Below are 12,714 nucleotides of genomic sequence, written 5' to 3'. Positions count from 1 at the left end.
CTTCAATTTCCCTCTCTGTTCCTTTTCCTCTCTTCTTTCTTGCTTTACACTAAAAGAGGAAGTAGCCGTTTCTGCCCCCTTGGGAGTCCCGTCCATAAACTTTAAACAGAAATTGACAAGATCTGCCTTGCCCTTCAGGTCAGGAAACATTATGGGCTACTTTTTTAGAGAGGCAGGCAGCATTTTTCCGCAGGTGGTAAAAAGAAAATGCAAGGAGATGGATCAAAAACTAGAGTTCTTAATATAATCTTTGAAATGAGAGTTGTTAATACAATCTTATTTTTGTGTTCCCCTCCCGCCCGAGTCCCCAGCAGGTATTCTGGGCTTTGTCATAGAGTGAGTGAGAGAGGGAGAAAGAAGCTGAGGCAGGGCAGTTTCCTCATTCTTAAAGCTTCTGTTTGAGAGAGACAAAGAGGAGGGAGAGAGAGAGAAAGAGAGAGAGAGGTGCAGAGAGAGGAGATTTACAAAATATCTGCTTGACTGCACAAAGGTTCTAGTACAAGGATGTTCACTGCAGCATTGTTTATAACAGTGAAATGCTGGAAACAACTTATATATCCAATAATAAGGCACTAGTTTAAAATTATCGTGGGGTATGACAGCTTCCCAGCCCCCAGAATTTCTGACTCAGTCCATCTGGGATGGGGCCCGAGAACCTGCATTTTAACAAGCTTTCAGCTGGGCTGATGCAACTGACCTGGAACCACCCTTATATCACTCTGAGAACCATTGTTCTAAAGGAAAAAGGTGCTTCAAAGTTAGAAGCAATAATCTTCTTTCCAACTTTTCCATATTTTCTAGAAGGAGTGCTCCTTTAAAATATCATATGCAAAATATTATAAAAGCATTCTGGAATTTTTATGAGACCAGTTTTTTCTTAAACTGAATAACACATCTGCATGAATAAATATTATTTACATACTACCTCCCAATACCTGTAAATTGAATTTCAGATAAAATTCATTCTCTACTCTGTGTCCTAGCACTTGCCAGCTGATGACTGTGTATGTTGACGACCACTATGTGCATTGTGTGGTATTTTGCTGTTCCAGTTGATAAATTCTTGGCCCGAAGCCATGGCTCAAAAAGTCACAGTACTGCTGACATTATACATGAAAGGATCTCAGTGAACCAGAGGGGTGCACACCCCTGTTTGAAGAGTTTTTAAACATTTTCTTCTCTTCCCTCTGTTTTTTTTTACACTCACAGCCACTGAATCATGTGTTTCGGCGTCAGCACTTGCCTTCAGGAGTTCTTGTCCTGGTCAGTGCGGCTGGTATACTGGTCAGTGCCCAGGATCTGCTCACATCCTCTTGGACCCTCTCCCTCCATGTCTGTGGGCTCCCCAACCTTTTTTAAAGGACTTCCCTTGGCTATGGGAGCCCCTTAGCTGCAATACCAACAGGCCCAGCTCCCTGACTTGCGTGGGGACCACCCTGAGGTGTAATTTATCCTCTGAGGTTCCTCTGTGGAATCAGGCTGCAGTGACCCTCTGTGGGGCGTTGGCTTGAGACTGAGCCTTTGCTGGACCCCCCGTCTCGCCTTCCTCACCTCCCAGTCGGCCCTGGGAGCACTGCTTTCACAATCAACACATCACCTGTGTATGAATCTTCATCATGGGGTCCACGTCTGGGGAATTCTGACTTAAGTCACGGGTCCTTGTACGGTGTATGTAATCTACACAGGATTATTGTCAACAATAAAAATGCATTGGTTGGTACTCTGCTGACCAGTAAGGACATATGGAGTTATAAGGCACAGCTGATGGCCTGGAAGGAATCAAGATCTTGTTTGGGAGATGTAAAGCACGTAGAATAAAGTTCAGTGATAGCTGGGGGCAGGATATTATTTGAGACATATTTGCCCCTTTGCTTTCATCTTCAGGTGGCTCTTCGCCATCCTCCCCTCCCACCTGTGGAGTGCTGGGGGCACCAACTTGTCCCTGTGTCCCACGTGCAGCACAGAAGTCACAGGAAGACCCACGAGTATGAAGAATGGTGTGGTCAGGCACGTGAGACGTCTCAGTGGGGTCTCATGTGACTAGATGAAATGGCCAGGTGGCACCTTCCCAAAGGCTGTGCACCCTCTGAGCTTCCTAAACTTAGGGAAAGGAGGGGAAGGTGACCAAGATTGTTTCTCTTCAGAGATTGTTTCCCTTCCTCTTGATAGGAGGAGGTGTCAAAATAGCAATCCAGTCAACACAGAAAACAAGAACTGAGATCGACGTGCAGCACAAATGCAGGGGCGAGCGCCAAATCGATGCAGCAGGCGGCTCTGTGGCTCGAGCTTATGACAGCTTTATGGGCTCAGGGAGGCTCTGCAGTGCAGGTGTCTTCTTGTATCAAGTCTCTCTATCTTAGACCTTCAGGGAAGTCAAAGAGTTGGTTAAACCAATAAATAAGAAACATCCTATGCAAAAATCACACCCTCACGTTACGCTTTGCTTTGACTTGCTTCACTTTCAAGCTTGCCCAAGGCCAAGTAATCCCCAACTCAAGCCTGGTTAGAGCTAATCGGAAGAGTTTTGTTTAACAAAGCAGAGGGAGGTCAGCTCTTTAAAAGCAAAATACTCAAAAGATTTAATTTTTATACATGTAAATGTATCCTATTTACTGAGTCCCTAATTTGGCCCAGAGCTGAAGTGGCCCCGTGACCTCTTCAAGGGAAACAAGGGTGAGGGACTTGTTTGCTGGCTAGTTACTCCTCCTTGGCTTTCCTTCGTGGTATCTCTTGGAATGAAAGATGGGTGTGTCAGACCCTGGCTCCTTAAGGCCACGGTCCCCAACCTTTTTTGGCACCAGAGGCCGGTTTCGTGGAAGACAATTTATCCACGGACCGAGGTGGGGGGAAGGTTTCGGGATGATTCAAGCACATTACATTTATTGTGCACTTTATTTCTATTATTATTACATTGTAATATATAATGAAATAATTATACAACTCACCATAATGCTGTCAGGAGGCGGAGCTCAGGTGGTAATGCAAGAGATGGGGAGCGGCTGTAAATACAGATGAAGCTTTGCTCGCTCGCCCACCACTCACCTCCTGCTGTGTGGCCCAGTTCCTAACAGGCCACGGACTGGTACCAGCCCGTGGCCTGGGGGTTGGGAACCCCTGCCTTAAGGGACTTCTGTTGCCAATTACTTTTCCTATTTGTAGTATAAGGAGGATGTCATTCGCCTTGCTAATTACTGAGAATAGAAAAGAGATGAATCCTTTTAGAGACTTTGGCTGGTACAGAGTATGACCTGAGAAAGCCAGTGCTTTTATGATACATAATGTTAACAGTGATATTGACAGTGAGATGCTGACTAGCGCCTTGTGTCAGTCAGGGTTTGATCAGAGAAGCAGAGACACTAGGGGAGATAAATATATCTCCCTGTCTGTCTATCTATCATCTACCTGTCTATCCAATGCCTATTTGTAGATATAAATATACACATACATACAGATAGATATAGTAATAAATATAGATACATAAATCTTAAGGGCTCAGTTATAGAGACTTGACCGTGGGCAATCCTGGGAGCTGCTGCAGTGATCTCTCTGGGAGCTCGTGCCTTCGTGCAATGCTGGAGCTTGAAGTCTGAAAGGCAGGCAGCAGGGAAGCAAAGATGGATGTAAAGTCTTGGAAACCAGGATCAAGCTGCAAGCCAAGAGCACGACACTGGAAGCTGTATCCATTTTCATCGCCTCTGACCTAGATGGTGTGGCGGCCCTGCAGGGACTGGGCCCTTTGTCACTCAGCTAGTCACTCTGGCCCGGGGTCAGAGAAGCTGGAGGGGATCTGAGGATCAGGGTGTTGGCAGGGACAATCTTCCTAGTCTTTTTCAGCATCTAGAGACTGTGAACATTCCCGTTTTGTGGTCACATCGCTCTGACCTCTGCTTCCATTGTTGCATGTCATTCTCTGACTCTCCCACCTCCTTCTTCCATCTTTTAAGGACCTTTTGATCACATTGGGCCCAACTAGCTAATCCAGACAATTTCCCCATCTCGAGATCCTTAATTAGTCACACCTGCAAGATCTCCTTTGCCGTGAGAAGGTAACACGTTCACGGGTTCTGGAGACTAGGACACCTTTGGGGGCCATTATTCTGCTACTGCAGGGCGTGGGTTCCAACTGTTTAGTGCCACACTGCCATGTAGAACTCTGAAATGGCCTGTGCTGAACTCTGGTTAGCGGTGAAGTTTACTTAGCTCTAAATGCTGGTAAGCACTTCCTGAGTAAGGTAGGGTCTAAGGCATGAATTAAGCGCTAGATCACTGGACACTATTGGACTCACAGAGGAGAACCTCATATGCTGTACACAACCCCATCTGCAGTCTAGAATCATGTAGTTGTGACTATAATTACTCAGTGTATTTTAAACTTTTCTTTAAATTACAAAAACAACCCAGGAAGATATGCTTGTTGTAAAAAACTTCAAAATGAAAAAAACAGAACTATAAAGAATAAAAGGCAGACAAGCCTCTTGGATAGCCTCATCCACCAGAGGGCAGACAGCAGACGCAAGAACTACAGTCCTGCAGCCTGTGGAACAAAAACCACATTCACAGAAAGATAGACAAGATGAAAAGGCAGAGGGCTATGTACCAGATGAAGGAACAAGATAAAACCCCAGAAAAACAACTAAATGAAGTGGAGATAGGCAGCCTTCCAGAGAAAGAATTCAGAATAGTGATAGTGAAGATGATCCAGGACCTTGGAAAAAGAATGGAATAAGATCGAGAGGATGCAAGAAATGTTTAACAAAGACCTAGAAGAATTAACGAACAAACAAACAGAGATGAAAAATACAATAACTGAAATGAAAAATACACTAGAAGGAACTGGCTATTTAAATCCTGTCCTAGAGGGACAACTAAGTCAACCAAGAGAATCCATGTAGATCTGACTCCTGAAGAAACAGTTGTGAAGGGATCAGCCATCATGGAAAGTGCAATTGAATGTTTCCTGAGGGGCGCTCTACAGTATCCACAAAGGTGCCCCTGAGAAAGAGTGATGTCAGCCTCCAGGACCCTCGGTTGGCCAAGAACTCTCCTGCCCACCTTCTTCTCACGCTCTTCCATACTCTTGATGCTGGAGGGGTCAGAACTCGTTAGCAAGCTGAGGGCTGTAAAAACCTCAGGAGGGCAAGGGGCAGCAGCTTCAGTGTCTGTGGGCTTCTAGGTACAGCCGGCTCCAGGAGAGGTTGGGAGAAAGTCTAATCAAATCAAGTTTGGAATTTTTATGACTGTACAGAATTAGACATTTTTAAGTATGGAATTGACACTGTGTTTATGACTTAGAGCAACCATAGGATTTGTTTTCTCCCTATGAGTTCACAGAAGTCATGACACTGCCTGAGTTTTCTCCCTGAGACAGAAGAGGAACTGATCCCACTGTAGATATTTTAAAGGAACAGTGGAAGACAAAACTGAAGTCATTTTCTTATCAGATCTTATGAGGCTTTCCTGTTCCATATACAGCTCAAAATTACTTGACCTTTACTATACTTTATACAATCTTCTGAAACATCCTCTAATCACTTACTGGCATGTATTAGACATCATCCTGCGTCAGTATGGTTTCAATCCATTGATTTTCCTGGCTGCCTAGAACTCTAGGGTCTGGATGTACAGTACTTTCACCAGTCCTTTATTCCTATTATTTTTGTTATTTACTATTAAGAATAATATTGCAAAAATATTTGTTTACCACCTGTGTGACACCTATGAATAGATTTCTCTGGATGGATCACTGATGTGGAGCTGCTGTCACATAGAACATGTTGACCCCACGTGTTTTTATCTTCCTACCCTTCGTGCTCTTTCTTTCTGATAATAGCATCCCTCTTTTCCTTTGGGGAAATGGAGATGTAATAACAAAACACCTCAAATTTTTGTCTTCTGCTGTTATTTAAAAGCAAATACAGTGGGGGCAGTGCTTGCACTGCCTGGGGAAGAAACTTAGCATCCTGTCCTCTTGTGGGGAATTGGAGTCATATGATCCAACTAAGCCAATCAGTTGCTACCTCCCGAGAACACAAACAATGGAAAACGGTTGGGGATGATTTGTCCCAAAAGGGGTACCTTAATCAAGCTGGCTAAACATTTCTGCCCTAAGGCTCTATTGAGTCCTATTTTTCCTGAGATTTTGTTATTAATTCTTATTCTTCTAATACTGTGGGGGGGTTTGTTTTTGTTTTTTAAATCTAGCCCAGGTGTGTCTCTGTTGTTTGTTAATGATATAAAGAATATGTGTATTTAATATTTTGACAAATACCTCTAGTTGTCCTCCAATCTGAAGTAGCTGTTTAAACTTCCACCAACAATTGGCAGCTTTGGGACTTCATTTCACTTTGATTTGCTTTAAACAGGTGTGTAGTGTTATTCAATTTTTCTAATACAATACCACTTCGATTTCCTGATAGAGTGATTCTGCTTCTGAGTAAACTGTCATTTTCTCCTGTAGGTCGGCCAATAAATAACTTATTATTCCTAGAATGCGACAGACTTGTATTATCTTGCCAGAAGTATAGTTGATGAAATGGCCCAGGGTCAAGTTAATTTGATTTATAACTGGAGTGATTCACAAGGACATGAACTACAAACTTTGGACTCGAAGTATTCCAAACTGAGTATTCTCACATGGTCACCTTGGCAACTGTAAATAATGACATAATCATCAAAGATCAGCAAAAAGAACGGTCAAGTATTGTACAAAAAGTTCCTTTAATTCACATCATGTTTGCCAATTATTTTATTCTTACTTTAAATGTACATTAGAAAAACCAGCTGTTGAAGGCATATGAAAAAAAAAATCAGATCCTGCCACTGGGCAAATACCGTCACTGAAAGTAGTACATGTAGGATTCATTGCCCTGTGTGAAGAAACATGTCCAGGTGACTTATGGACGATTGGAGCCATAAGTAAAGGTGAAAGAAAGTGAGCACTCAGTTACCAAGAATTGTACCAGGGAGAGTGTGGAGGAATGAAATCATGCCCACCACCAACTTCTTGAAACACTTCCTGCAGTGTGAATAAGGGGGAAAACTGTACACATTTGACTTTTATCTCCTCTCCTCTCTCCACCTACTTTTGTTGAAATTTAGAGAAGAATGGAAAATGTCCAGAGGAGAGAGAATTAAAATATCCTGGCACAGGGGCTTTGCAAGGTTTTGCCTGAGAGCTGGAGTGCTATTCAAAATAGTTGACAGCCAGTATGGTAACATAAATGAACATATAAGGCAAAATTAAATCAGTTACCGCCATGTGTTTTATAGGATCTTATAAAGGAAGATCACTTGAGTAAATAAAGTTGTGTTGTTTTGTTACTAAGATACGGGGAAAAGACTGCCTTTCACATGACAAGCAGTACAACTGACAGCGGAGAGATGGCCAAGTGCCTGAAATAGATAAGGACCAGTTGCCAGGGCCTCCAGCGTAGGCTGCTGATGAGAGTGGACACCGCATTCTGCTCATACTCCACAATTAAGAAAGGTGTTTTCTGTATGGAGTTTCTTTCTTTCTTTCTTTTTAAATAAGAGAAAATCAAACAAAAATTTAATAGCATGTGTATGTGGGAGAGACCCAAGAAAACTGAGTAACCCCTGGGGGTTCTTTATAGATACTATTTCAGTTTATGGGCTCTGCCTTGTGTTTTGAGTTTCTTAAGAATTTTTTAAAACATGAAGTGATGTTAAGTTTCATCTAATGCTTTTTCTGAGTCAAATAAGAAGAGCATATCGTTTTTCTCCTCTAGTCTATTAATGTGGTAGAGTACATTTCTGCTAATGCTAAACCTCCCCTGAATTCCTGGGAAAGAGCATATTTGGACAAGATATATTTTTGCTTTTATACTTGACTAGATTTGGTTTGCTAATGTTGTTTAGGATTTTTGCATCAACGTTTATCAGTTAGAGTGTCTTTAATTTTCTCTCACCTTATCATCTTTGTCTAGTTTTGGCATCAAGATTATATTAACCTCATGGAATCCTCCTAGGGGAGCACTTCCTCGTTTTACATCTTCTAGAACGGTGGTCCCCAATGTTTTTGGCACCAGGGACCAGTTTCCTGGAAGACAATTTTTCCAATGGACCAGGAGTGGGGGGGTGGGGAGGAAGATGGTTTGGGGATGATTCAAGCACATTACATTTATTGTGCACTTTATTTCTATTATTATTACATGGTAATATATAATGAAATAATTATACAACTCACCATAAAGCAGAATCAGTGAGAGCCCTGAACTTGTTTTCACTTGCCACTCACTGATTTTTGATATGAGTCTGCAAGCAATCAATCTATTATGGTCTCTGTGCAGTCAGACCTCTCTGCTAATGATAATCTGTATTTGTAGCCATCCCCCAGCGCTAGCATCACCACCTTGACTCCACCTCAGATCATCATAAGCAGCGAGCAAGCTAGATCCCTCCTACGCCCAGTTCACAGTAGGATTCACGCTCCTATGAGAATCTAATGCGGCCACTGATCTGACAGGAGGCGGAGCTCAGGCAGTAATGTGAGCGATGGGGAGCGGCTGTGAATACAGATGAAGCTTCGCTTGCTCACCCGCTGCTCACCTCCTGCTCTGAGGCCCAGTTCCTAACAGGCCATGAACTGGTGCTGGTCCGTGGCCTGGGGGTTAGGGACCCCTGTTCTAGAAGATAAGAACAATTTTTCTTTGAAAGTTATGTAGAATTTGCTCATAAAATTGGCTGAACTTGCTATTTTCCTCGTAGGAAGATTTTAAACTACTGATTTAATTTCTCTAATAATTGGAGGACCATTTGGGCCTTCTCTTTCTTCTTGAGTCAAGTTTAATAAGTTATAATTTTCCAGGAATTTATTTCGTATAAGTTTTCAAATTTATTAGCATTATATTGATGAGCACATTAAGTAATTATGATGAACAGATAAAACAGCTATGATACTTCATAATATTTTCTTTTCCTTTTAATATCTGCTGTTTATGTAGTTGTGTCTTCTTTTTTTTAAGTTCCTATTTACCCTCTATCTGTACCTTCTTTCCTATTTTTTCTTAATAAATTTCACAAAATATTTAGTTATTATTCTAAGGACCATTTTTTATTTTTATCTTTATTTATTTATTTATTTATTTTGATAGGTAAGAAGTGGATTTATTTAGAGACATACACATTCCATAGACAGAATGCGGTCCGTCTCAAAAGGCAAAAGTGGCCTTGGAAAAAACACACTCCACAGACAGAGTGTGGGTAGGGATTTCCAGGAATTGAGCCACCACATACTTTTGGGCTTTTATGGTTGGCCTTGGAACTGTCATGCCGCCTGTGGGTATGTCAGTTAGCAAGTGCATTACAGTGAATGTATAATGAGGCTCAAGGTCTACTGGAAGGTGAATCGTCTGCCATCTTGGACCTAGTTGGTTCTAACCAGTTGATGTCATATCCTCAAGGGCTATGTCATTCTTTTAAAGGTTGTGCCCTGCCCCCTTCCCTCCTGTTTTATTTCCCCCTCAGAGATTTTACTCCCATATTCTTAAGGGAAGCAGAGGGGCAATGGTCCGTCTTCTGTAACTGCTTCAAGGCTGAGTAGGGGCATTGACCCTGCCTGTCAGGGAGTAAAGATCTCTGGATGCCTGATCTAGGGGCCCCAGTAAGGACTATTTTTTAAAATTATACTCTCTGTTGTTGCTGTGGATTTCTTTTCATTAATGTCTGCTTTTTTTTTTTTTTTTTTTTACTATCTCCTTCCTTTTCCTTTAAAGAGTTTATTCTCTATTCTTGTTCTTTTCTTAACTTCTTAATTGGGCATTTAGCTTATTTTCAATGTTATAATTTTAAATCCAGGTGTTTGAGGTTACATATTTTTCTCATATATGAATATTTAAGGCTACACACTTTCTAGTTTTGCAATATCCTATGTGTTATGATATGTACAGAACTTATTATTGTTCAGTTCTGAGCATTTAACAATTTCTGTTATGATTTTGTCTGTTTAATTTCTAAATATAGATTGAAATTTTTGATTTTTTAATTTTATTTTATTATTTTAAAGAATAAATTTATTTATTTATTTTTGGCTGAGTTGGGTCTTCGTTGCTGCATGTGGGCTTTCTCTAGTTGCGGAGAGCAGGTACTTCTTTTCATTGTGGTGCTCAGGCTTCTCATTGTGGTGGCTTCTCTTGTTGCGGAGCGTGGGCTCTAAGTGCACGGGCTTCCATAGTTATGGCATGTGGGCTCAGTAGTTGTGGCTTGCGGGCTCTAGAGTGCAGGCTCAGTAGTTGTGGTGCATGGGCTTAGCTGCTCTGTGGCACGTAGGATCTTCCTAGACCAGGGATCAAACCCATGTCCTCTGCATTGGCAGCTGGATTCCTAGCCACTGCGCCACCAGGGAAGTCCCTAAAAATTTTATTTTTGACTTTGATTTCTGACTTCACTGCACTATGGTAAGAGATCATGGTCTGTATGACACCTATTTTTTTTTTTAATTTGAGGCTTCTTTATGGCCTAATTCATGGCCAATTTTTATAAATGTTCCATTTGCACTCAATAATAATGTATATTCTGTATATGACCAATAAATCGAGCTTGTTAGTTGTGTTAAATATTCTACAGCTTTACTACTTTATCTGATCCATAATCGAGGAAGGAATGTTGAAATCTCTCCTCTGTTGGTTTAGAAGCTATACATTCTATATTTTTTAGTTGTTACTCTTAAAAGTTTGCTGTACTTAATTTAAAAAATCTAAATTAAATTTCCCAACCTCGTTTCTGGACAATATATGTTTACTTTAACCCTCTTAAAGTAAACCTTCGATGAGCCTTCCCCTTGAGCTTCTGCACGCTATGCCATGTAATCATTTTCTTAAAACTAAACTGAAGAGTGAAATCCTGACATTACAAAAGTCTTAATGGAGAGTCAATGACCAGGGTAAGAACAGTGTGACTTCTTGTAGTGCCAATTCTCTTTCTCTGTTCCCTCTCATCCAGTTTGTCAGAAAACCATCCTACCTGTACCTTCAAGCTGTACCGAGAGTCTCATCAGTTCTTATCCCCTCCATGGCTATCCTTCCAGTCCAAGCACCATCTTCCCTCACCTTGATTATAAAGGCTGCTTACTCGCCTTTCTGCTTCCACATAAACCTTGTCACGCCACTCTTCTGATCAGAGTCCTCCAATGCACTCCCCTGCCCCACCACTGTGGGATAAAAGCCTAAATCCTAATGTAGCCTTCATTGTCCTTACTACAATGTCCCCCGTCTTTTAAAACTTATCTCCTGCTCACTTTCAATCACTGCTGTTTTTAGTGTTTTAGATCCCCAGTGCCCAGAGCTGTGTCAGGCACGAAGTAGATACACAATAAATATTGGTTGAGTGAGCAAATGAATGGCAACTGATCTATCAGTATTTCCTGGAATTTACTGTGTGCTTGGTACTGTGATGGCCTTTTTGGGTGGCAGACAGGACATAAAGGTAAATCTTGATTCTCATCCTCCCGAGGACAGGGGGAAGGTACTGGTTAGAACTCATGGGTTGCGAGCTAGAAATCCCACTCCAGTTTAGCCAGAGAAAACTTTTGTCTCCTGGAAGCAATCTTCAGGAAGGGCAGAGCTGGGGCTGGAGCCCAGGACTTGCCCACCTGCGTGATTCTTTCTCCCTGATTCGTTGTCCTCCATGTTTTGGCTCCAGTATCTCTGGATGGTACCCTCGAGGCTGGAGCCAGACACACAGGCCCCTCTTGGCTACCGTATCAATTTCTTGTGACTGTTGTAACAATTACCAGTTTGTGGGCTTAAAAAAACCAAAATTTATTCTCTCAGTTCTGGAGGCCAAAAGCCTGAAATTCTTTCCACTGGACTGAAATCAAGATGCTGGCTGGACCGTGCTCCCTGCAGAAGCTCTGGGGGAGAATCTGGTCCTTGCCTCTAACAGCTGCTCATGTGCCTTGGCTTGTAGCCGCATCACTCCCATCTCTACCTCTGTGCACACGTTGTGTCCTCTTCTATATATCTCAGACCTCCTTCTCCTTCTTATAAGGACACATGTGATAGTATTTAGGGCCCACCAGATAATCCAGGATAACCTCTCCATCTCAAGATGCTTCACTTAATCACATCTGCAAAGACTTTTTTTCCCCCTCTGTATACGGTAACATTCACGGGTTCCAGGGATTAAGACATGGACATCTTTGGCGGGGGGGTGGGGGTGGGGGAGCATATTTCAGCTTACCTCAGCTACCATCCTTCAGCATCCATGAATGACCGGAGGAAAAAAACTTTTTCACCAGCTCCAACGAGAAAAGTCCTGACTCTGACTGACCCTGCTTGGGCCACTGGCGATCCTTGGACCAACTGGGTGGGAAAGAGGGTGGTTGGGAGGGGACAGGCCCCACTGGAGCCGTTTGGTTGGAGTAGAGGAGGGGGCTGTTATTCCCGGAATAAGAGCAGGGAGGGGAGGGTGCTGGGCAGACCAAGGCCATAGCTCCATTAAATGGCGGTGGGGAAACATTGCAAAACTGGGGAGTAATTAAACATTAAAATGGTTGCAAACTGCAAGAAGAGTTCTGGGAGCTCATAGACCTTGCGGGATGAATGAAGAACTGGGACCCAGGGGAATGTTTTCCTGAAAGGAAGGCCATAGAATTCTGCCTTTCCTGGGTGCTCACTGGGCAAGCGGCGCCTGCCAGGGCTTAAAGGGGCGGATGTGGTGTTTCCGTTCAGAAAAGAGATGCTGTGTTTCTTTTTC

Source organism: Aethalodelphis obliquidens, unplaced genomic scaffold, assembly GCF_003676395.1.
Source record: "Aethalodelphis obliquidens isolate GAN/ISIS:26980383/991018 unplaced genomic scaffold, ASM367639v1 scaffold3, whole genome shotgun sequence".
NCBI classification, from domain to species: Eukaryota; Metazoa; Chordata; class Mammalia; order Artiodactyla; family Delphinidae; genus Aethalodelphis; species Aethalodelphis obliquidens.
The sequence above is the reverse complement of the archived record's forward strand: the minus strand, read 5'-3'. Positions refer to the sequence as shown.